Below are 26,323 nucleotides of genomic sequence, written 5' to 3' on the forward strand. Positions count from 1 at the left end.
AAGTCGCCACTGGCGCCCTGTGCTCTTCACAGATGAAAGCAGGTTCACACTGAGCACATGTGACAGACGTGACAGAGTCTGGAGACGCCGTGGGGAGCGATCTGCTGCCTGCAACATCCTTCACCATGACCGGTTTGGCAGTGGGTCAGTAATGGTGTGGGGTGGCATTTCTTTGGAGGGCCGCACAGCCCTCCATGTGCTCGCCATTAGGTACCGACTAGCCTGACTGCCATTAGGTACCGAGATGAGATCCTCAGACCCCTTGTGAGACCATATGCTGGTGCGGTTGGCCCTGGGTTCCCCCTAATGCAGGACAATGCCAGACTTCATGTGGCTGGAGTGTCAGCAGTTCCTGTAAGATGAAGGCATTGAAGCTATGGACTGGCCCGCCCGTTCCCCAGACCTGAATCCGATTGAGCACATCTGAGACATCATGTCTCGCTCCATCCACCAACGTCACGTTGCACCACAGACTGTCCAGGAGTTGGCAGATGCTTTAGTCCAGGTCTGGGAGGAGATCCCACAGGAGACCATCCGCAACCTCATCAGGAGCATGCCCAGGCATTGTAGGAAGGTCATACAGGCACATGGAGGCCACACACAATACTGAGCCTCATTTTGACTTGTTTTAAGGACATTACATCAAAGTTTGATCAGCCTGTAGTGTGTTTTTCCACTTTAATTTTGGGGGTGACTCCAAATCCAGGCCTCCATTGGTTAATAAACTTGATTTCCATTGATTTTTGTGTGATTTTGTTGTCAGCACATTCATCTTTGTACAGAACAAAGTATTCAATGAGAATATTTCATTCATTCAGATCTAGGATGTGTTATTTGAGTGTTCCCTTTATTTTTTTGAGCAGTGTATATTACTGTGTATTTATAATGTCTGCTGAACTGTGCGGTTTTGGTGCTTTTTTTTCTCTAAATGCTTCTATGTGGAGTCTAAAAAAATGCATACACTTTATTAAGTGCAGAATCAAAGCTTTTCTGTATTATAAAAAACACACTAAAAACGCGGCTTCACATCTGCACCAGAAATGCATCAAATAAGGTGGAGAAGATTGTTATTGTGTAGTTTGGTGCGGACATCAGCTGATGCAAGTATTTCTGCAACGTGTGAACACGGCCTTACAGACACAAAAAAGCCAGATGTCGTATAGTGAAGCTACATATTGATGAGAAAGTTCTGGCTGCTCCAACTGTGAATGAAGGAGCAAAAAATAATCCACAAGTCCCAACTAGAGACGTCGCACTGCCCCGGGTGATCAAAAGCCGCCGGAAGTTAAGAGATTCATGGCCTCCTGTCCACCCGCAAGGTAGAACTGATCTGGACGCTGGAGTGGAGACCCATGAATCGATCCGGTCATCTCTAGTCCCAACCATTCCGGATACAGCGGACAGTCCCAGATTTGGGTCTACGCCCTGCAGTCTCGAGCATCTGCTGAATTTCCCTCACTGGCAGCGCCCGTCTGACATCTCCTCCTGCCGGGGAAGAAAGATAATGGTAAATGGGCGTGGATTGGGGTGTGGCCAAATTTAATGTGTCCCTCTTTATGTCCTTCAAAAGTTGGGAGGTATGCGTTAGATACTCCATATCTAATCCCATCCTGTGTGATACACTGCGCTGAGCTCAATATCTAATCCCATCATGTGATACACTACATTGAGCCCTGCAACTAATCCCAGCGTGTTACTCTAAGCGTATCTAATCACACACGTGATACACTCCGTGTATCTAACCCCAGCTTATGATGCAGTTAGCAGCACCATCTAACAGAATCTGTGCTGCCAGCCGTCCTCAGTGACACTGTATACTTGTCAGTATCACTGGCAATCACCAACAAAATGGCTCCACGCTGTGATCCTAAACTTCATCCTCTTTTATCCTGTTACAAACACCCAGAAGGGGCGGGGAGGGGTGATGTCACACACGTGAGAAAATCCCACCCACATTTGCTGCTGTCCGTAATGTGAGCTAGTTATACACTAGGTTTTCATGGCAAATTTCAGCAGCTGCTCCCCCTAGTGTTTAAAAGTGTAAATACCAAACCTTTTAAAATTATTTTTCATATTTTACTTCATTAAAAACAAATAATAATATTTAAAAAAAAATTAAAACATTAATACTTTAAATTTTTTTCGATTCAAATTTTTTTTTTATGGCACCTTCCCTTTCATATCTCAGTCCTATATAGGGGCTAAGTAAAAAAAAGGACAAAAAAATCTCACAAATTAAAAAACAATTTCGAAATAATGTATGAAAAAAAGTATTTCACAGCTAAAAACACTGTTTTATCTAACAACAAAATAAAACAAGAAAAGTCACACTTGGTATCGCAGCGTCCGGAATGACCTAAACCTAAAGCTGTACCATAACCTATACAATGGACACTATAAGACAAATAAATACACGCAAAAAGGGTAGCTTTTTCATTACAATGACACATAAAAATGTAATAAAAAATTATCACAAAATCATATATATATATTAAAAAAAAATAGTAATCACTGATAACGCCATCGCATCCCACAATGAATGCAGCCCATCAACATTATTTCTATGTGTGGCCTATTTACCGTTCGATATTCAGACCCCTGCATTACAGGATGCAGCAGTCCCATGACAAACGCAAGGTCACAAGAGCAAAATACTGATGGACAAACGCTCACACACCTATTATTCATGGAGAGGTTTGTTGTCTTGCAGTTATAAATACATACTGATAATGTTTTTATAGAGTGTTAGTCACATAGACTCGTGTAGTGCGTAAGGTCTGGCTTACAGTCTATTGGTAGTACCCGTACTCCAGTATTAGATAAGGTGGACTGACTTGCACTCACCAGGGACGGATATCCCAAGTTCCCCCAGCCAGCACTAAAGGGTCGATCCTGAACCGAAAAGTAGTCCATTAGTATTGTGACCTAATGTTGGTAAATGCGGCTGCTTTTTTTCAGTATTTTTTTTTACTTGTCTTTTTCGATGAGTTGCTTTTAATTTTAGTATGGAGAGTCACAAGACAATGATGATGCTTTACCTGAGAGACGAGCTTGCGGATTTGGTTTTTTGAAGAATCATACATCATAAATTTGCACGGATTTCCCTAAAATCCTTCTACGATTCTCCTGCATCTCAACTGTGAGCTTGCAACACTCCTACAACCTCAACTCCAAAGTGCTTCCTGGAACAGAAAAATTCTTTGCCAAGAGCCAAGCCTTGCTGACGCAGATTGACAAATAATTACAGAACACTGAAATGTAGAGAATTTACTATTATCACAGGATGCAAAGTGCCAGGCCACTCCTGAAACAATAGAAGACATAGTTTTAAAACTATCTGCTAAGAGTTCTGCTGCTTTTATTTTTCAGTGTTCTTATGGTACAAAATAGTTCAGATTGCATTGTGACCATATACACCACTCGGGTTGTACATATAAATCATGGGGCCCCACAGCAGAAGTTCTAATTGCCCCCCCCCCCCTACAAAAAAACAACAATATTTGGAGGGGTCAAAGAAGAGCATATCTCACAACTTTGCACCCCTTACAAAGTAATTTTCCTATTGAAGCCCCTAGATTCCCCTTTCATGGCCAACATAAAGTACAATGCCAATAAAAGTGCCCCCCAAACACAGTATGATACCCCCAGAGTGAATTTCTCCACAGCACTCTCCACACGCACAGTATGATGACCCTACTGTACCCCCCCAGAAAAGTATGGTGACCTCAACACAGTATAATGCTCCAACTGTGACCCTATCACACACAATATGATGGCCCCCCACACAGCCCTCCATACAGTATAGAGGCCCTCCACCCAGTATAATAGCCCTCCATACAGTGTAATGCCCTCTACATCCCTCCACACAGTATGATGGCCCCTACACAGCCCTCCAAACAGCATAATGGCCCCTACACATCCCTCCACACAGTATGATGGACCCCACACAAACCTTCACACTGTATACTGGCCCCTATTATATTCCTCAATATAGTATAATGGCCCCCAAATACAGTTGTGCTCAAAAGTTTACATACCCCGGCAGAATTTCTCCCTTCTTGGCCTTGTTTCAGAGAATATGAATGATAATTAAAAAAACTGTTTCTTTTATTGTCAAACTTCGGTGTTTTCTCTTTTTAAATCTTAATGACAACCAAAAACATCCAAATGACCCTGATCAAAAGTTCACATACCCTGGTGATTTTGGCCTGATAACATGCACAAAATTTCACACAGATGGGTTTGAATGGCTACTAAAATCCTCACCTGTGACCTGTTTGCTTGTAATCAGTGTGTGTGTATAAAAGCTGAGTGAGTTTCTGGGATCCAGAGAGACTCTTGCATCTTTCATCCAGCCACTGACGTTTCTGGATTGTGAGTCATGGGAAAAGTAAAAGAATTCTGAACGGATCTATGGGAAAAGGTAGTTGAACTGTATAACACAGGAAAGGGATACAAAAAAATATCCAAGGAATTGATAATGCCAGTTAGTAGCGTTCAAACTGTGATTAACAAATGAAAAATTAGGAGCTATGTAAAAACCAAACCACGGTCAGGTAGACCAACAAAAATTTAGGCCACAACTGCCAGGAAAATTGCTCGGGATGCAAAGAAAAACCCACAAATAACATCAGCTGAAATTCAGAACTCTCTGAAAACTAGCGGTGTGGTTGTGTCAAGATGTACAATAAGGATGCACTTGAAGAAAAAAGGGCTGCATGGTCGAGTCGCCAGAAGAAAGCCATTACTGCACAAATGCCACAAAGTATCTTGCCTACAATACGCCAAACAGCACAGAGACAAGCCTCAAAACTTCTGGAACAAGGTAATTTGGAGTGATGAGACCAAAATTTAACTTTTTGGCCGCAACCAAAAACGTTACATTTGGAGAGAGGTCAACAAGGCCTATGATGAAAGGAACACCATTCCTACAGTAAAGCACGGAGGTGGATCGCTGATGTTTTGGGGATGTGTGAGCTACAAAGGTACTGGAAACTTGGTAGAAGTTGAAGGAAAGATGAATGCAGCACGTTACCAGCAAATACTGGAGGCAAATTTGCACTCATCAGCCCGGAAGCTGCGCATCAGTGTCAGCGCAAACTGGAGCACCGGTGTATCTGCATGCCTCCCCTACTCTGGCAGGGACGCCAACTTACTCAAAGCTCCCGCCGCCTGTCTCTGCTCCCTGTGCACCAGGGTCTGCGCACTCCTGGCAGGTCTTCATGAAGCATGCTTAGGGCATGTGCATCCGTGGTCTCTTAAAGGGACAGCGCTCACTGTCGTATTTACTATTTAAGGCACCTGCACCTGTTGGGAAGTGCCTGAGCAACATTCTAGCTAGTGTGTTTCTAGCCTGCATGTTGTTATTTACCCTTTCTCTGTATTGTCTGATATGTTTTTATTGTTTGTCAACCTGCATCCTGTCTGTTATCCAGAGCTACACAGTCTATACCAGTACCAAGTTGCCATCCTATCTGCTACCCAGAGCCACACAGTCTGAACCAGTACCTGTGGCCATCCTGTCTGCTATCCAGAGCCGCACAGTCTGAACCAGTACCAAGTTTTTGCATTATTCCAATACACACAAAAGGAAATAAACTTGTGTATAACAAAACATGTGTAATTGCAATAATTTTCTGGATGAAATACTTCATTTTCTGGAACAATTTCAAGGGTGCCAACACTTTTGGCCATGACTGTATGCCTAGAACTTTGAATATTTGGTTTTCTTTTTATTGTGATGCTAACAACAAATAGGACAAAATAACTGAAACTGTCAGTGTGTATAACTATTCACCCCCCTAAAGTCAGTCAGTACTTTGTAGAGCCTCCTTTTGCAGCAATTAAAGCTGCAAGTCTCTTTGGATAAGTCTCTCTCTATGAGCTTTCCACCACTTGCCACTGGGACTATTCCTCAAGGTAAAACTGCTCCAGTTCCTTCTTGTTAGATGGTTTCCTCTGGTGAACAGCAATTTATTTTACTCACTTATATAGCGCCATTAATTCCACAGCACTTTATAGACACTGTCCCCATTGGAGCTCACAATCTAAATTCCCTATCAGTATGTCTTTGGAGTGCGGGAGGAAACCGGAGGAAACTCATGCAAACATGACAACATACAGACTCCTTGCAGATGTTGTCCTTTGTGGGACGTGAACCCAGAACCCCAGCGCTGCAAGGCTGCAGTGCAAACCACTGAGCCATCGTGCTATCTTCAAGTCTGACAGATTCTCAGTTGGATTAAGGTCTGGGCTTTGACTGGGCCATTCCAAAACATTTACACGTTTCTCCTTAAACCACTTGAGTGTTGCTTTAGCAGTATGCTTTGGGCCATTGTCTTGTTGGAAGGTGAACCTCCGTCCCAGTCTCAAATCACTGACAGGCTGAAACAGGTTTTGTTCAAGAATGTCCTTGCATTTTGCACCATCCATCTTCCCCTCGACAATTTTCCCTGTCCCTGCTGCCAAAAAACATCTCCAGAGCATGATGCTGCCACCACCATGTTTCACTGTGATGATGGTGTTCTTGGAAGGATGAGCTGTGTTGGTTTAGCGCCGGATAAAGTGTTTACATTGTTGGCCAATAAGTTCAATTTTGGTCTCATCTAACCACAGCACCTTCCTCCATACAGCTGGGGAGTCTTCCACATGTTGTTTGGCAAACTCAAATCAAGTCTTACAATTTTTGTGTTTATGTAAAGGTTTTTTTCTGCCCACTCTTCCATAAAGGCCACCTCTATGGAGTGTATGGATTATTGTGGTCATATGGATAGACATTCCAGTCTCTGTTTGGGAACTCTGCAGCTCCTTCATGGTTACCTTTAGTCTCTGTGCTGCTGCTCTGATTAATGCCCTCCTTGCCCAAGTTGAGAGTTTTGGTGGGCAGCCCTCTCTTGGCAGGTTTGTTGTGGTACCATGCTCTTTGCTCTTTCCATTTGATGATAATGAATTTGATGGTGCTTTGGGGATCATCAGAGATTGTCCCTGACTTGTTTGGAGAGCTCCTTGTTCTCCATTGTGTTGTTTGGTTAGTGGTCCCTATTGCTTAATGGTGTTGCAGCCTCTGTGGCTTTTCAGAAAAGGTGTGTATATACTGACAGACCATGTGACACTTAAATTGCACACAGGTGGACTTCCTGTCACTAAGCATGTGACTTATGAAGGCAATTACTTACACCAGAAATTTTTAGATGCTTCATAGCAAAAGGGGTGAATACATATGCACATGACAATTTTTAGTTATTTGATCCCATTTCATTTATGCATTTATTTTTCTCACTTCACTTTACAAACTTAGACTATTTAGTGCTGATGCATCACACACAAATCGAATTACAAAATTATTTAAAGACAGGTTGTAATGTAACAAAATAGGTAAAAAGCCAAGGGGGTCAATACTTTCGCAAGCCACTGTATCTGCTATCATCTGATGAAAGACTAGATTTGTGGACCAAAATATCAGTATTTTGGATTTCATAAAAATGAAAGTTTTAATCTACTACTGAGCTATTCTTCTGATGCGTACAGTGTGAAACTTTACTTGAGCACCCATTTAAAAGACCAGGAATGCCGTATAGCTAGCAAATCTCATACTGCACACTAAGGCTTTGTTCACACAAGTTGTGTTTTGCTGCGTATTTTGCAGCAGATTTTTATGCAAATTTTCAGCTATGTCTAGCAGTACCAGCAAAGTCTATGAGAAACCAGAATTCTCTGTTCACACATGTTGATTTTTGTGTGCTCCGTATTTTCTGCCTTGCTTACGTATTTGAAAAATAGAGCATGTCACTTCTTCCAGCGTTTCTGCAGCAGAAAACGCACCTGAGTTTTTGCTGCGTATTTGCTGCGTTTTTTCACCGATAGGAAGTAATGGGTGGTCAAAAATACGCAGCAAATAGGCATCAAAAACCGCAACAAATTCGCTCGTTTTTTACGCAGCTGTTTTCTTGCCAGAGAAAAATTAGCATCAGATTTGCAGCAGAAAAAAAATACAACGTGTGTGAACATAGCCAGGGTGCTTTCACATTGCATTCTGTGTCCCCGTCGGGGCATACATCCAAAGTACCCCGCAAAATGGGGTCCGGACGTATGCGCTGACGCGACCATAAACTGTAATGATGCAGACAGAGAAAATGTGCACTCTGACGTGAATCATTTTTGGGAATGTCCGCCTACCTGAGGCGGACACCCAGACGCAGACTACTACGTCTGGATGTCAACCTCAAGTAGGCGGACACTCCCGAAAATGATGCACGTCAGAGAGCACATTCGCTCTGTCTGCATATTTACAGTGTATGGCTCCATCAGCGCATACGTCCGGACCCCATTTTGAGGGGGGTTTCAGACGTAGGCCCGACGAGGACACAGAATGCAATGTGAAAGCATCCTAATCCTGCTGCGGATTTTCTAATCTTGTCTACCTGGGCATTACTGATACTCTGCTAATGATTTTACCATAGCGAGTATTGTATGCAAGCTGTCAATCATCCAGGTGGGTGAGATTGGAAGATCAGGACTAGTTTGTTGATAGAGATGCTGCTCCAGACTAGTCCTGTCTTATTAGCATATGCAACACTGCAGAATAAAACTTACTTCTTCAAACACTACAGCATTAACCCCCTCACCACCCAAGCCTGTGTTTACCTTCATGACCAAGCCAAATTGTACAATTCTGACCAGTGTAACTTTATGTGGTAATAACTCTGGAACATTTCAATGGATCCCACAGATTCTGAGAATGTTTTTTCGTGACATATTGTACTTCATGATAGTGATAAAATTTGTTCAATATGTCTTGCGTTCGTTTATGAAAAAATTGGAAATTTAGCGATAATTTTGAAAATTGTGAAATTTTCAAACTTTTAATTTTTATGCCCATAAATCAGAGAGTTGTGTCACACAAAATAATTAATAAATAACATTTCTCACATGTCTACTTTACATTAGCAGAATTTTTTAAACTTTTTTTTTTTTGTTAGAAGGGTTAAATTTAACTGGTGATTTCTCATTTTTGCAACAAAATTTACAAAACCAGTGTTTTAAGGGACCAAATCACATTTGAAGTGACTTTTAGGGGTCCATATGACAGAAAATCACCAACAATGACACCATTCTAAAAACTGCACCCCTCAAGGTGCTCAAAACCACTTTCAAGAAGTTTATTAACACTTCAGTTGCTTCACAGGAACTGAAGCAATGTGGAAGGAAAATATGAATAAACTTTTTTTCACAGAAATTTTATTTTAGGCCTAAATTTTTTTATTTTCACAAGGATAACAGGAGAAAATGCACCATAAAATTTGTTGGGCAATTTCTCCTGAGCATGCCGATACCCAATATGTGGAGAAAAACTACTGTATGGACGCACAGTAGGGCTCGGAAGGAAAAGAGCGCCATTTGACTTTTTGAATGCAACATTTTCAGGAATAATTAGCAGACGCCATGTTGCATTTGGAGAGCCCCCGATGTGCCTAACCAGTGGAAACTCTCCACAAGTGACCCCATTTTGGAAACTAGATCACTCAAGGAATATATCTAGATGTGTCGTGAGCACCTTGAACCCCCAGCTGCTTCACAGAAGATTATAATTTTTCCCACAAAATTGTTTTTCAGCCATGAATTTTTTATTTTCACCAGGGTAACAGGAGAAAATGGAACACAAAATTTGTTGTGCAATTTCTCCTGAGTACGCAGATACCCCATATGTGGGTACTGTTTGGGCGCACGGCAGGGCTCAGAAAGAAAGGAGTGACCTTTTGGAATGCAGCCTTTGATGGAATGTTCTGCCGGAGTCATTTCGCATTTGGAGAGCCCCTGATGTGCCTAAACAGTGGAAACCCCTAACAAGTGACACCATTTTGGAAACTAGACCCTCAAGGAATTTATCTGGACATGTGGTGAGCACCTTAATTCCACAGGTGCTTCACAGAAGGTGACAATGCTGATCTGTGAAAATGAAAAAATATATATTTTTCCCCAAAAAATGTTGTTTTAGCCCCATTTTTTTTCATTTTCACAAGGATAGCAGGAGAAAATGGACCCCAAAATTTGTTGTGCAATTTCGCCTGACTACACCGATATCCCATATGTGGTCAAAAACTACTTTTGAGGCACAGTGCAATGCTCAGAAGGGAAGAAGCGCCATATTGGAGTTCAGATTTTGCTCGACTGGTTTGAGGGTGCCATGTCACATTGGCAGAGCGCCTGAGGTGCCAGAACAACATAACCCCCCATAAGTGACCTCATTTTATAAACTACACCTCTCAATGAATTAATTTAGGAGTGCAAAAATCATATTGACACCATAGGTGTGTCACAGAATTTTATACCATTGGGCAGTGAAGAAAAAATAATTACATTATTTTCACCAAAATTTTGTTTTAGTCCCAGATTTTACATTTTCACACTGGGAAATGGGTAAAAATGGCACCAAAATTTGTCCATCACAATTATTTCTGAATGTAGAGATACCCCATATGTGGCTGTACAATACTTCTTAGCCATACGGCGAGACCTGGGAGGGACGGGGCGCTTTTTGCCTCTTGGAGTGCAGATTTTCCTAGAATAGTTTGCGGACTCCATATACAGAGCCTCTTAGTACTAAAAGAGCAGAATCTCTCTCAAGTGACCCCATTTTGGAAATTATGCCCCTTTGGGAATTTATCTACAGGTGTAGTGACGATTTTGACTCCATGGGTGTTTTACAGGAACAAGCACCAGAGGATGGTGTAGAGTGAAAATTGCAAACTGCCATTGTAGTGCCCCGTATGTTGTCGTCACCAGTACATGGTAGTGCCCATAGTTTGTGCTCTTGCTTCTGGAGACTTGCACCCATAAATTAGGCGGGCTCTTATCGCTACAGAAATGCCAAACATGTGGACGCTAAGTGTGGTTTAGGCACACTTGAGCTCAGAAGGGAGGGAGGCATATGGATTTGGGAGCACAGAATTTGCTGAATTTCTTTTGGGGGGTGAGGAGCCAGGAGTGGCTTTTTTGTGGATTGAGCTGAAGCTTTTATTGGGAATATTTTATATAACGTTTGGGATCATATTTATCCGGCGCTCTATGCTGAACACTTGCTGTACTTTGGGGTTTCCATCTAAATCTCCAAGTGACGTGATTCAGATGAAGCCCCCGAGGGATCCATTCACTATAATGAGGCAGCAGAGTTACTCTGTACTCAGTCTGGCCTCTGTTCAGTGTTGTCCTTTTCAGAAGTGCACAAAACTGTGACTGACCGCGCTTTTATGCACAGCTAAAAAGACACTGCCGGATCAAAGGCCAAACAGCGTCCACAGTACCTACATCTGCTTCATTATAGGGAATCTTCTGCCGGGGGTTCGGTCTGAATCACGTATTTCAGAGATTTACACAGAAACCCCAGTGTAGCTGCTCAGCGCAGAACGCAGGATAAATGTCAGCAGAGCCTTACTGCAATCTTTGGAAGGCAGAATGAAAAAATCAACAGCAGGTGAAGAAATGGTTTTGTTTATTTTTTGCGCCGTTCCTCGTGAGGTATAAGTGATTAGACGACTTTATTCTTCAGGTCGGTGCAATTACAGAAATACCAGATTTATATCGGGTTTTTTTTTCTGTTTGGCTGCTGTCAAACACTAAAACACGCTTTTTATTGCAAAAACAAGTTTTTGAATTCTCATATTTTGAGAGCCGACAGTGATATGAGGGCTTGTTTTTTGCGGGACAAGTTGACGTTTTTATTGGTATAATTTTTGGTCACAAACCATATTTTGATCCCTTTCTATTCCGATTTTTGGGAGGCAAAATGAACAAAAAACAGCAATTCAAGAATTATTTCTTTTATGCTGTTCCGCGTGTCGTAAAATTGATAAGGCAGCTTTATCTTATGGTCAATACGATTGCAGCGATACCACATTTATATAGTTTTTTTATGTTTTCGTGCATTTACACAAAAACTATTTTATAGAAAAAAGAATTATTTTTGCATGGCTTTATTCTGAGAGCTATAACTTTTTTATTTTTCCACTGAAAGAGCTGTATGGCGGCTTGTTTCTTGCAGGACAAGATGACATTTTGAAAGATACCATTTGTATTTACATTTGTCTTTTTGATCCCGTTTTATTGCACTTTTTGTTCAACGGTATGATGATAAAACAGTTTTTGCCTAGTTTTTTATTCATTTTTTAGAGTGTTTACTGCAGAACACTAGTGTGAGTTTTATATGTTAGGTTGTTCCGGAGGCCGCAAAACCAAATATTTGTACTTTTTTTTTCATAAAAATGTTTACTTATAAGTCCAATATATATATTTTTAAATTTATTATTTTGCGATTTTTTTTTTTAAATATTTTGTCTTCTTTTTTTACTCTTTAACTTAGTCCCTCTATGGCACTTTCACTTTTTTTCACCCTGATCGCTTATAAAGCATTGCAATGCACAAGCATTGCAATTCTTTAAAAACTGTCAGTGCTGCACTGACATACAAGCACAATTTGAGCCGATTTTCCATTCAATTTGTTAGCGGACACCATGTTGCGTTTGGAGAGCCCCTGTGTGCCCAAACTTTGGAGCTCCCCCACAAGTGACCCCATTTTGGAAACTAGACCCCCCAAGGCACCTATCTAGATGCATAGTGAGCACTTGGAACCCCCAGGTGCTTCACAAATTGATTCGTAAAAATGAAAAAGTGAAAAAAAAAACACTTTTTCATTTTTATGAATCAATTTGTGAAGCACCTGGGGGTTCCAAGTGCTCACTATGCATCTAGATAGGTGCCTTGGGGGGTCTAGTTTCCAAAATGGGGTCACTTGTGGGGGATCTCCAATGTTTGGGCACATCAGGGGCTCTTCAAATGCAACATGGTGTCCGCTAACAAATTGTCGGCTCAAATTGTTAGCGGACACCATGTTGCGTTTGGAGAGCCCCTGTGTGCCCAAACATTGGAGCTCCCCCACAAGTGACCCCATTTTGGAAACTAGAGCCCCCAAGGCATCTATCTAGATGCATGGTAAGCACTTGGAACCCCCAGGTGCTTCACAAATTGATTCATAAAAATGAAAAAGTGAAAAAAAAAACACTTTTTCATTTTTATGAATCAATTTGTGAAGCACCTGGGGGTTCCAAGTGCTCACTATGCATCTAGATAGGTGCCTTGGGGGGTCTAGTTTCCAAAATGGGGTCACTTGTGGGGGAGCTCCAATGTTTGGGCACACAGGGACTCTTCAAATTCAACATGGTATCCGCTAACAAATTGTCGGCTCAAATTGTTAGCGGACACCATGTTGCGTTTGGAGAGCCCCTGATGTGCCTAAACAGTGGAGCTCCCCCACAAGTGACCCCATTTTGGAAACTAGACCCCCCAAGGCACCTATCTAGATGCATAGTGAGCACTTGGAACCCCCAGGTGCTTCACAAATTGATTCGTAAAAATGAAAAAGTGAAAAAAAAAAACACTTTTTCATTTTTATGAATCAATTTGTGAAGCACCTGGGGGTTCCAAGTGCTCACTATGCATCTAGATAGGTGCCTTGGGGCGGTCTAGTTTCCAAAATGGGGTCACTTGTGGGGGAGCTCCAATGTTTGGGCACGCAGGGGCTCTCCAAACGCAACATGGCGTCCGCTAACAATTTGAGCCGATTTTTCATTCAATTTGTTAGCGGACACCATGTCGCGTTTGGAGAGCCCGTGATGTGCCTAAACAGTGGAGCTCCCCCACAAGTGACCCCATTTTGGAAACTATACCCCTCAAGGATTTTATTAAGGTGTATAGTGAACATTTTGAACCCAGAGGTACGACACAGAATTTGTTTACATTAGGTCATCATATTGAATAAGTTGTCATTAGTCTTGAGCGCAAGTGCTCACTACTTGAGTTTGCATCGGGTACTCAGGTATGCACCATGTACAGCGTGTGCTCGAGTGACATGCTCGAGTCCCTGCTCCGCATGTTTCACGGTTATTAGACACCCAAAAAAAAACATGCAGGGATCGCTCGTGCATGGCAGGCAATCCCTGTAAAGTTTTTTTGGCCGCGAAGCCTATGGGGCAGAGACTCGAGCATGTCACTCAAATACCCACGATACTCAATGCATACCAGAGCACCCGATGCAAACTCAAGTAGCGAGCACTTGCGCTCAACACTAGTCGCCATATCGTCATCTTTTTTTCTTTTGAAAAAAATCCCAACCCCATCACAACCCTAACCCCAACCCTAACCCCAACCCCAGCCCTAACCATAGCACAACCCTAACCCTAGCACAACCCTAACCCTAGCACAACCCTAACCCTAGCACAACCCTAACCCCAAACCCAGCCCTAACCCTAGCCCAATCCTCACCCAAGAGTTTATTTTTGACGCCGTTCCTCGTGCGGTATAAGTGATTAGACGACTTTATTCTTCGGGTCGATGTGATTACAGCAGTACCAGAATCATATGGGGTTTTTATGACTGACAGCTGTCAGACACTAAAAGACGCATTTTTTGTAAAATCTAGTTTTTGCATCGCCATATTTTGAGAGCTATAATTTTTCCAGATTTTGGCAGATAGTCATGTGACGGCTCGTTTTTTGCGGGATGAGTTGACGTTGTTATTGGTGCCATTTTCAGGCACGTGACATTTTTTGATCGCTTTCTATTCCGATTTTTGGGAGGCAGAATAAACAAAAACCAACAATTCAGGAATTGTTTTTTTTGTTTTTTTTATTCAGTTCCACGTGTGGTAAAATTGATAAGGCAGCTTTATTTTTCGGGTCAGTACATTTACAGCGGTACCACATTTATATCGGTTTTCTATGTTTTGCACTTTTACATAATAAAAGCAATTTTATAGAAAAAATTATTTTTTAGCATAGCTTTATTCTGAGAGCTATAACTTTTTTATTTTTCGGCTGATGGAGCTGTATGTTGGCTTGTTTTTTGCAGGACGAGATGACGTTTTCAGCGGTACCATTTTTATTTATATTTGTCTTTTTGATCGCGTGTTATTCCATTTTTTGTTTGGCGGTATGGTGATAAAGCTAAAGCATTGTTTTTTGCTTCGTTTTTTTTTTTTTTTTTACCGTGTTCACTGAAGGGGTTAACTAGTGGGACAGTTTTATAGGTCAGGTTGTTCCGGACGCGGCAATACCAAATATGTGTACTTTTATTGTTTTTTTTTTTTTTTTTTTATAATAATATTTATTGATGGGTACATTATATTTTTATTTTTGGTGGATTATTTTTTTTTATTTTTTTTAATTTTTTTGCAATTTTTTTTTTTTTTTTTTTTTTTTTTCACTTTCTGGGTGTTTTTACACTTTTTTACTCTGTCCCACTCTGGGACTTTCACTTTTTTTTCTCTGATGCAGCACCATCCCTGTGTCATGCAGGCTGTCAGCGCTGGACGGGGAGAAGATTGTTTGGAGAAGCACTGCGCATGTCCAAACAATCTTCCTGCTGCCTGGTGACCCGGATGTTGTCATGACGACATCGGGTCGTCATGGCAACACCCGGGAAGCCTTTGCAGACAGCGCTGGAAGCCGGAAGAGGAGGTGAGTATCTGCGATCACCTCCCCTTGCCCCCGCAATGCTGCGATCGACTTCGATCGACTTCGATCGCAGCATCGCGGGGGTTAATGTGCTGGGAGCGGTGCAGGGCCGCTCCCTGCACATAGTATCGGGTGTCAGCTGTGACAATCAGCTGACACCCGGCAGCAATCGCGCCCGCACAGCTTGTGTGTGCGCGCGATCGCTGTGACGTACTAATACGGGTCTGGCTCTTAAGTCCCAGGGCACAGACGCGTATTAGTACGTCAGATGTTGTTAAGGGGTTAAAAGCGCTTTTTTTATTTTTTTTTTGCTAACTATCCATAATTGTGCTCTCTCTGATTCAGGTATACTTTGTTTGCCTCTGGCCAACCCTACTGTGTGCCAAGCTGTTATGGGGGTATGTTATAAATAACTAGATTAATTTGATGACCTTTAGGGTCAGACAGGATTTATTAGGACTTGGGATAGCCTGTGGCAGGATGCCCAACATATGGCATTACACCTATGAAAGACAAAATATTCTCACTATGATCGTGCTCTTTCCTTGCGCATAATGCATAACTTTTCAACATATGACGCGCCCCTGGGCCTGTGTCGCGCTGCGTTGCGCACGCGGGAGCTTACCCGGAGCCGGATCTCTTGAGGGTTGTAGTCTCGTGGCGGTGACCCGGTCCGTGCCCAGGGAGTCAAACTGAGCGGCGATGTAACAGCGGTAGATGCAGGACGACTACGCCACCCGTTGAATGCAGCTATGGAGCTGCCGCTGCAGGACAGTCCGCTGAGGCCGGTGGATGGATGGTGCAGCGTAGATGGTATAACCCCCAACGGGAGGGGTATGGCCTGAGGGCAGCAGATGTGGATGATGGGGGTAGCAGGAACCACTCAGAGACGGTGCGGTGTAATTCAGGGTCTTTACTGGTAACAACGATAGACCCTCCCGGAGTACTTGCTAGTGAACGGGGCCTGGTCAGTCCTTGAGCAGATGGGATCTCCCCTGGCCAGGCGGAGTTGTAGGCCTCCCAAACTGACTGTACTCTTCTGGCTACCTTGCTAGAAGCGGATATAAGTAGCCCACGTCCCTGAGTGTACCGTGTGGTGCTCACCCGTATGGCCGGTGACTCGGGGCCTTCTAATGGCTTCCGCTCCACGATGGCGGTGCTGGTCCCACGCGTGTGACCGTGCCTTCGGGTTTCTGGGCCTGAGGACCTGAAATCCCCTGCCGGTCGGCTTCTGCTGCTGGGTAAGAGTTAGTCCCCACAGCCTCGGACGCCGGGTCCGGTAAGAAAGCTTCTCAGTCAGGGCGAGCTCTGCAGCTGCCAGCCCCTGACTCGTAGTAGTATTGCTTCTGCTGTTTCTTGTCTCTACTCTCCTTGACTCCTAACCCTGCTTCAGCCCCGGGTTTATATAGGGGAAGTTCTTCCCCTCCCAAGACTGGGCAGGAGGTGTGGCATGCACAGGATCCCTGACCAAAGGACCTCCCACCTGCTCTCAGACATAATATCTCTATCACTGTGGCAACCAGACCCCTGGGGTGTCACATTCCCCCCTAGTGAAATTTAGTACTCCGGGACTAAACATATTTTAGAAAAACATAACAAGATATAACAATAACAATACAATAAGAAACACATAAAGGTGGTCACGGCATGTCCGTAACCGGGTGCAGTCTTTGAAGAAAGCAAGGTGTCCATTTCACCAAAACAGGGAGACGTAACCAGGTAGGGGTCTGTCCTACCCCGAGTCCTTAACAGTCTCTAGTCCATCCTGAGTTACGCTCCAACTAATTGTACAAGGATTCCCGGTAGATCCACCAAGGATTCCTAAAAATAACTGGAAACACAAAATTATACACAAGCAACAATACACAGGTAAACATAAATAAAACAATTTATACACTTCAAATCCTCCACCATGCGGGTAACTGGCCTCTAGTGGCCCTAGTGGACCTACGGAGCTGACTGCCTAGCTCTGAACTACAGGGTGTAGGAGCTGTCAAGGGTAAACTGGGCAGCTGTCTACCGGCTCTTTGGCTCACTAGGGATATGGCAGGCTCACTGCAAGCAGAGGGTTGATCCTCCTGGTCTGCGGGTGTGGGGTCTTCTGCCTCCTGGACCGGCTGTTCTTCCAGCTCTACCTGTTGCTCCGTAGGTGCTTGGGATGCTGGTTGGAGGAAGGTGAGTACGGGTACCACAACTGCACCATTGACTTGAGTCCAAGACCGAGGGAAGTCCCCGAGCACAGTACTAACCATATCTTCCCTTTCCTCTACGGGTCGATGGTCTTCTTGTTCCTCTTCAGGGTTCCTCAGTTGTTCGGGACACTTCTTCAGGTGGTCCCGGGATACAATAGCTGTGGTTTCCCCTCCGTCTTTACTGATGGTACAAACCTTTGGGTTCTCGTGGCTTGAGGGCAGTACGGTGTACGGGTCCTTTTCCCACTGGTCGTCCAACTTGTGGAGCCGTCTCTTCCTCTTCAAGACCTGCTCTCCGGGTACCAGGGGAACAGCGGGAGCATACTGGTTGTAAGTTTTCTCTTGTCTTTCCCTAGCCTGACAGAGACTTCGCTCCACGCTCTCCTGTACTCTCCGGTACTGCTGCTGCCTCTTTGTGTCCCAGTCTGTTTCTGGTGAAGTGTCCTCGGGTGTCAGGACTCCCATTTCCAGGTCAACAGGTAACTTACCAGGTCTTGCCCTCATTAGGTAAGCCGGGGTACAGTTGGTGGAACCTACCGGGATGTGGTTGTATAGGTCCACCAGATCGGGCAACTTCTCAGGCCACAGACTGCGTTCTTCCAGGGGCAACGTTTTTAAAAGATCCATTACCACCTGGTTCACTTTCTCACAAAGTCCATTAGTTTGCGGATGGTAGGGTGTCGTCCTTATCTTCCGGCAGCCATACAGATTGCAGAATTCCTGGAAGACCTCCGCTTCAAAGGCAGGTCCCTGGTCCGTCAGCACTTGGTCCGGGTACCCGTGTGGACGGCAAAAGTGCTGCTGGAAGGCTCTAGCTGCTGTTTGAGCCGTTAAGTCCTTGACGGGGACGACAACCAAGAACCGGGAGTAATGATCCACGATGGTTAACGCGTAGACGTAGCCACTTCTGCTTGGGGTCAGTTTTACATGATCCAAGGCTACCAGTTCCAACGGTTGCCGGGTGACGATGGACTGCAGGGGAGTCTTCTGGCTGGCACGGTCCTTCCTTCTCAGGTTGCACGGGCCACAGTCTCTGCACCACTTCTCAATGGTTCCCCTCATGCCTACCCAGTGGAATCGCTCGCGCAGCAGGAACTCCAGCTTCTTCCACCCGAAGTGTCCAGCTCCGTCGTGGTATGCCTCCATCACCATGGCTGCGTCTCTTCGTGGCACCACTACTTGCCAGAGTAGTTCATGCGTCCGGGAGTTAACCATTCTGCGGCACAACTTCCCCTTGTAAAGGAACAGTCGACTCTTCTCTGCCCATAGTTGTTTGGCTTCCTCCGGAGCGTCTGGTTCAAGGCAAGCCTCCGGGCGAGTCAGCATCTCCTTCACCAGTCGGACGGCAGGGTCGCTGTCTTGCGTTTCCGCCCAGTTGTAGTGAGGTAAGGGGTTCAACGTAGCAGCCTGCTTACTCCTTACCCGGTGGGAATACTGGATAGTCCCATGACGGTGGAACGCAGGGAGTTCAACTTCTTCCAGTCCCTCCGGATCTTCTCCTTCGTCCGGCAGGTTGGGCATCCTGGACAGGGCATCCGCGTTGGTATTGGAGCGTCCGGCCCGGTATTTGATTGTGAACTCGTAGTTGGACAGACGGGCCATCCACCTCTGCTCCAGGGCACCGAGTCTTGCCGTGTCCAGGTGTGTCAACGGGTTGTTATCCGTGTACACGGTGAACCGGGAAGAAGCGAGGTAATGCTTAAAGCGCTCGGTGACTGCCCATACTACGGCCAGGAACTCTAGCTTAAATGAGCTGTAATTCTCGGGGTTCCTTTCGGTGGGTCGCAGTTTTCGGCTGGCGTAGGCGATTACTCGTTCCTTCCCCTGCTGGATCTGGGACAGTACGGCTCCTAGCCCGATGTTACTGGCGTCGGTGTAGAGGATAAAGGGCTGGCTATAATCCGGGTACGCCAGGATTTCGTCCCCCGTGAGGGCCATCTTCAGCTGGCGGAAGGACTCTTCTTCCAGCTCCTCCCATTTGAAGGGCGGCTTCTGGTTCTTGGCCTTCCGGGACTGGCCTATCAGGAGGTCCTGCATAGGTGCTGCCTTTTTGGTGAAACCGGGAATAAACCTTCGGTAGTAGCCTACCAACCCGAGGAACTGCCGCACTTCTTTTACGCTGGAGGGGCTTGGCCATTCCTTAATTGCGGTGATCTTATCAGGGTCGGGAGCCACTCCGTCAGCGCTCACCACGTGTCCCAGGTACTGCACCTTTGGTTTCAGGAGGTGACACTTGGAGGGTTTCACCTTTAGGCCGTAACTCGCCAGAGCTTCGAACACTTCCGCCAGGTGTTTCAGGTGGTCCTCATACGTCTTGGAATATACGATGACATCGTCCAGGTACAAAAGGACCGTCTCGAAGTTTCTGTGGCCCAGACAACACTCCATTAGTCGTTGGAAGGTTCCTGGTGCGTTGCAGAGTCCGAACGGCATGCAGGTGAACTCGCTAAGTCCCATCGGGGTGGTGAATGCGGTCTTCTCCCGGTCCGCCTCTGCTACAGGAACCTGCCAGTACCCGCTAGTGAGATCCAAGGTAGAGAAGAAGTTAGCAGATCTTAAAGCAGCCAATGACTCCTCTATCCTTGGTAAGGGGTACGCATCCTTGTGTGTGATACGGTTGATTTTCCGGTAATCTACACACATCCTCATGGTGTTGTCTTTTTTTCTGACTAAGACTAGTGGAGCTGCCCAGGGGCTACAGCTATCCCTGATCACCCCAGCCTCCTTCATGTCTCTAAGCATCCCCTTGGCGTGTTGGTAGTGGGCAGGGGGTACGGGTCGATACCTCTCTTTTATAGGAGGATGGTCTCCCGTGGGGATGTGGTGTTCTACCCCCTTGACTCGCCCGAAGTCTAACGGGTGTTTACTGAACACTCTCTCGTACTCCTGAACCAACCGATAGACTCCTTGTTTCTGGTGTGAGGGAGTGGAGTCAGTACCCAGATGTAGTTGCTGACACCAGTCCTCCATGTTTTTCTTAGAGCCGTTACCTTCCTCCGGGTGAGATGGAGGCAAGGGTTCCACAGATTGTATAGAATTTTGGTTAATGGTATATAATTTGGCTAGCGTGGCATACCGGGGCAGGTACACTTCCCTCTCCCCGATATTTATTATGCGAACGGGCACCCTCCCATGGCGTACATCAACCACCCCCCGTGCTGTCAAAATGGTGGGCCTACTGTCTGAGTAAACTGGTTCTACCATTGCCTGGTAATCCCTACCTCTCAGACCAATAGCTGCCCGGCACCAAATCATCATTTCACTTTTTGGGGGCATAGCAATAGGAAAAGGGTCACACATTCTTACGCTACCAATCTCACCGCCGGAGAGTTCCACCTGTTGCCGTCGCATCAGTGCCCGGATCTCTTTCTGGAGCACCCGCTGCTCGCCGGAGCTGGCATTCTTGGCAACCTGCTGTAAAAGGAAAATCACCTCTGCAAGACAATTTTCAATTACATTAGTTCCTAGAGTTATTTTTGGGTGACTCTTATGTTTGTCAATATCTACAATGATCAGTCCCTGTGCTGCCAGTTCGACTCTACCGATTTTGATGGTCACCTCTCTAAATCCGATCTGTGGCACGGGCTGGCTATTGCTGGCGATGATACTCAAGTCGTCGTCAGGGTAGCGGGTAATATCCGAGTCATTCCAGTACTGCTTAAAGAGCATGTACGGGATGGTGGTGACCTGTGACCCGGTGTCCAGTAGGGCACTCATGGGAATGCCATCCAGTACCACAGGCAAGACTGGACGTCCTCCCACATATCTGTCGCGCCAGTTCGATGGGCCTGGTGATCTTTTTCCTGGGGGTTGGCCCTCTACCCCAGGTTGTGCCCGTTTAAAGAACAGTACCTTGCCATATGTCCAGGTTGATTGCAGCGGCGGCAGATGGGTCGTCCGTCCTCGCTGTATCGGTCACTGGGTCTTCCTCTGGCCGGTGGGGTCCTCCTTGGTCGACGCCACGGGATGTCCTCCGGTCCGGATGCCAGCTGGATCTTCCCTGGGGTGGAAGCCTGTAAAGACTGCACAGTTCGGGTTAGCGCAGCAACGCTCTTAGCTAGCTCTTGGACCTGATGGTGTAGGTCTGGAGCCGGGTCATTGTCCAAAGCCTGCGCATCAGCTCCCACAGGCCCTGCCGACAAGGGCGCCGCCTCCTGGTGGTAAGTGATAGCAGGGCGCTTGTGGGTCACAACGCCACCCGGTGCCGGTTCTCGGAGCACCCGGATGGCTCTGTCCTTGAACTGTGCAAAGCCCAGATGGGGATCCTGTAAGGCCATTGCCCGCAACTGGGTTCGGTGGGTATTACAATACAGTCCCTCTATAAACTGTTCGGTCAACAGCCTGTCCTCGTTTCCCACTCCATCAGGGTCGGTCTGCTTAATGGCCCTCAGGGCCTCTTGTAGGTTTAGTGCATAGTCCCTTATACTCTCATGCGCTCGCTGCTTGCACCCGTAGAATCTAAGCTTAATCTCGGCTGAGGTGCGGGTATCAAAGGTGTCCTTCAGCCGGGTTAGTATCCCTGCGACAGTCTTCCTCCCAGGTGGCCAGGATTTTACTTCCCTTTTGGCTGCCCCGGTTAGTTGGGCCACCAGGATGCTCACTTTTTGCTCTTCTGTGAGGGGGTACACCTGGAAGAGGCTATCCAGCTTTTCTCTAAAGTCATGCAGGGTATGTGACTCCCCTGAGTACTGGGGTAGCCAAGCTGCTCCCGGGATATAGGGCATGGTGAAGGGCATAACTGCAGCAGCGGTAGCGCTGGCGGGGGTTGAGGCAGTGAAGCTCTCCTCCGTATCCGACATCTTCCTCCCCCCTAGTGGACCGTGGCCTACCTTGCGATGATCCTCTTCCGTAGGCCGCGGCTCCGCAGTGGATCGTCAGGGTTGAGGACCTTCCGTCGCGCTCCTGTGACGTCGGCGTCTGCTGGGCTCCTTCCAGGACCTTACGTAACGTCCGGACGTGAGGCGGGGCTTCAGTTCTCGCGCGCTTTCGGAGTCCACGCCCCTCTTCTTCCCGCGCGGCGTCCTCAAGATGGCGTCCAATGGCGGGAAAACTCCACGGATGGCGGGAAGAAGGCAGAAGATGGTGCCGGATGGCGGGAAACTTCACTGAGGGCGGGAAGAAGGCTGAAGATGGCGCCGGATGGCGGGAATCTTCACCACAGGTAAGTTTGAAAAGTCTCTTTTTCAGGCACGCAGTACCCGGTGGTTGCAGGCACGAAATCCTGCCGACTACGCCAAAGTTGACGCGCCCCTGGGCCTGTGTCGCGCTGTGTTGCGCACGCGGGAGCTTACCCGGAGCCGGATCTCTTGAGGGTTGTAGTCTCGTGGCGGTGACCCGGTCCGTGCCCAGGGAGTCAAACTGAGCGGCGATGTAACAGCGGTAGATGCAGGACGACTACGCCACCCGTTGAATGCAGCTATGGAGCTGCCGCTGCAGGACAGTCCGCTGAGGCCGGTGGATGGATGGTGCAGCGTAGATGGTATAACCCCCAACGGGAGGGGTATGGCCTCAGGGCAGCAGATGTGGATGATGGGGGTAGCAGGAACCACTCAGAGACGGTGCGGTGTAATTCAGGGTCTTTACTGGTAACAACGATAGACCCTCCCGGAGTACTTGCTAGTGAACGGGGCCTGGTCAGTCCTTGAGCAGATGGGATCTCCCCTGGCCAGGCGGAGTTGTAGGCCTCCCAAACTGACTGTACTCTTCTGGCTACCTTGCTAGAAGCGGATATAAGTAGCCCACGTCCCTGAGTGTACCGTGTGGTGCTCACCCGTATGGCCGGTGACTCGGGGCCTTCTAATGGCTTCCGCTCCACGATGGCGGTGCTGGTCCCACGCGTGTGACCGTGCCTTCGGGTTTCTGGGCCTGAGGACCTGAAATCCCCTGCCGGTCGGCTTCTGCTGCTGGGTAAGAGTTAGTCCCCACAGCCTCGGACGCCGGGTCCGGTAAGAAAGCTTCTCAGTCAGGGCGAGCTCTGCAGCTGCCAGCCCCTGACTCGTAGTAGTATTGCTTCTGCTGTTTCTTGTCTCTACTCTCCTTGACTCCTAACCCTGCTTCAGCCCCGGGTTTATATAGGGGAAGTTCTTCCCCTCCCAAGACTGGGCAGGAGGTGTGGCATGCACAGGATCCCTGACCAAAGGACCTCCCACCTGCTCTCAGACATAATATCTCTATCACTGTGGCAACCAGACCCCTGGGGTGTCACACATACATGATGTGACCTTTAGCCTTTGGGATGAGGGCATCACCCTGCTCATCATGGCTTTGTCTGCTTTGTGCAATGTGCATCTATGCACAAGCTGCAGCGTTTGGGTTACCAGCTGCATCGTCTGGGTTACCATGGGGAGGATGCGATCCTCCCCCTCACTTCCTGTATGCTCTCCAGCACATGTGCAATGCATAGCACTTCCAGGTTGGGGGTCACGCCAGGTTCCTGCATTGTATGGTTTGGAGTGGCCGCATATCAGCTGCTGAAATGGTAATTAGGTTCTTGATTATATATAACAGCGTCATCTTACCTGTGCCCTATAGACCCCTGATGAAGCCACGTGTAGTGGCGACACGCGTTGGGCACTGAATGCCCGCCTGCATCATCCCAGCATAGGATTTTGTGCTCAGGGAGGTGATTGATCGTAGCGCTATTATGTGCAGGAGGGATACTTATAGCATGAAAGGGTTTTGTATTTATTTATACCCTGAATAGTACTTTTTGTGGTATGTGAGTATATAGTATTTGTCAGCTCAGATATTCTATATGGGCTTCATTTATGTTTGGGACTTTTTGTATTTTTCAATATATACTCTGCTGTAGTAGGTACATACTTCCCTCTTCATCTTTCTGGAATATAGTACACCTCCTTGAATACTAATGTCAGGCAGTCATAACTAATATGCATGTGTACGATATTGATCACCAGGGATAATACTGGCACTTGTTGTATTATGGTACTGCTTGTTCTGTTGTAACTACGGATGTTTTTTTGGAGCAGGTGGGCTTCAAATTAGTGGGTAACCCCACTATATCGATTTTACTTGTGTTTTAGCTATTTGGGTTTTTTGATGTTGTTTGTATGTATTTATATTTGTAATGAATAAAATTTATTGTAACTTATTATAACGTATGATAATTTATTGAAGTATTGTTGGGTGATCACTGCTTTATAGCACACCTCTTTTCCTTTTTTCACGTGTATTTATGTGGTGTGCAGCATGTTGATCCCCTTTTTGATTTGGATGGTGCCCTCCATAGTTTAGTGTTTATTGATTACCCTGATTGCCAACTCACCAGTGCAATCGGAAGAGCCCAGGCTAAGTGCCAGAATTGGCGCATCTATTGGATGTGCCATTTCTAGGGAGGCCGAGGGCTGATCTTATGTTGGGAAGGGGACCAATATCCATGGACCTTCCCAGGCTATTGATATCAGCCCGCAGCTGTCTGCTTAGCCTTTGCTGGTTATTGAAAATAGGGGGGACTCCACATAAATTTTTTAAGGATCCCCCTTTTTAACCGGTTCAGGACCGCCCACTGTACATAAACGTCGGCGCTGCCTGGGCTCTGTGCAGCGCCGACGTTTAAAAACGGTGGGTGGTCCCGCAGCGCTCAGGACCCCCAGGGTCCTGCTAGCGCTGCGGTACCGGTTCAGAGCAATAGCTCTGACATGTGGCATCATGGGGACCTGATTGGATCAGGTCCCCATGATGTTAACCTGTTCCTATCTTCTAGATGCCGCGATCCATAGCGATCGCGGCATTTAATAGATAGGGACAGCCGGTGGTCGGCGATCGGGACCCCCCACATACCTGTCAGCGGCGGGGATCCCGGTGCTGTGACCTCTGACATCATCGAGACCTGATTGGCTCAGGTCTCGATGATGTCAGCGTCACACCAGCCAATCAGAGAGATCACCAGGGAAGTTTGTTTTAGCAACAAACTTTCCCGGGCGATCTGCCTGATAAATGCAGTTTCTCCTCCGATCTCAGTGAGAGAGCAGAGGAGAAACAGTGTGACAAGAGCTGTCAGCCTTGCCACTGTGAAAGTAAAAAAAAAAAAAATAAAAAAGAAAGTAAGAGTTAGGGTTAGTGAGTCTGTCAGATCAGTCAGTCCTGTCAGATCAGTCCAGTCAGATCTGTCAGTCCAGTCAGATCTGTCAGTCCTGTCAGATCTGTCAGTCAGATCTGTCAGTCCTGTCAGATCTGTCAGTCAGTCAGTCCTGTCAGATCTGACAGTCAGTCCTGTCAGATCTGTCAGTCCTGTCAGATCTGTCAGTCCTGTCAGTCAGTCAGTCCTGTCAGATCTGTCAGTCAGTCCTGTCAGATCTGTCAGTCAGTCAGTCAGTCCTGTCAGATCTGTCAGTCAGTCAGTCAGTCAGATCTGTCAGTCAGTCAGATCTGTCAGTCAGTCAGTCCTGTCAGATCTGTCAGTCAGTCAGTCCTGTCAGATCTGTCAGTCAGTCAGTCCTGTCAGATCTGTCAGTCAGTCAGATCTGTCAGTCAGTCAGTCCTGTCAGATCTGTCAGTAAGTCAGTCCTGTCAGATCAGTCAGTCAGTCCTGTCACATCAGTCAGTCAGTCCTGTCAGATCAGTCCGGTCAGTCCAGTCCGGTCCCGTCCTTTCAGTCCGGTCCGTTCA

This window comes from Phyllobates terribilis, unplaced genomic scaffold (assembly GCF_046119375.1).
Source record: "Phyllobates terribilis strain yellow unplaced genomic scaffold, ASM4611937v1 Scaffold_1__5_contigs__length_1240528914, whole genome shotgun sequence".
In the NCBI taxonomy this organism is placed as follows: domain Eukaryota; kingdom Metazoa; phylum Chordata; class Amphibia; order Anura; family Dendrobatidae; genus Phyllobates; species Phyllobates terribilis.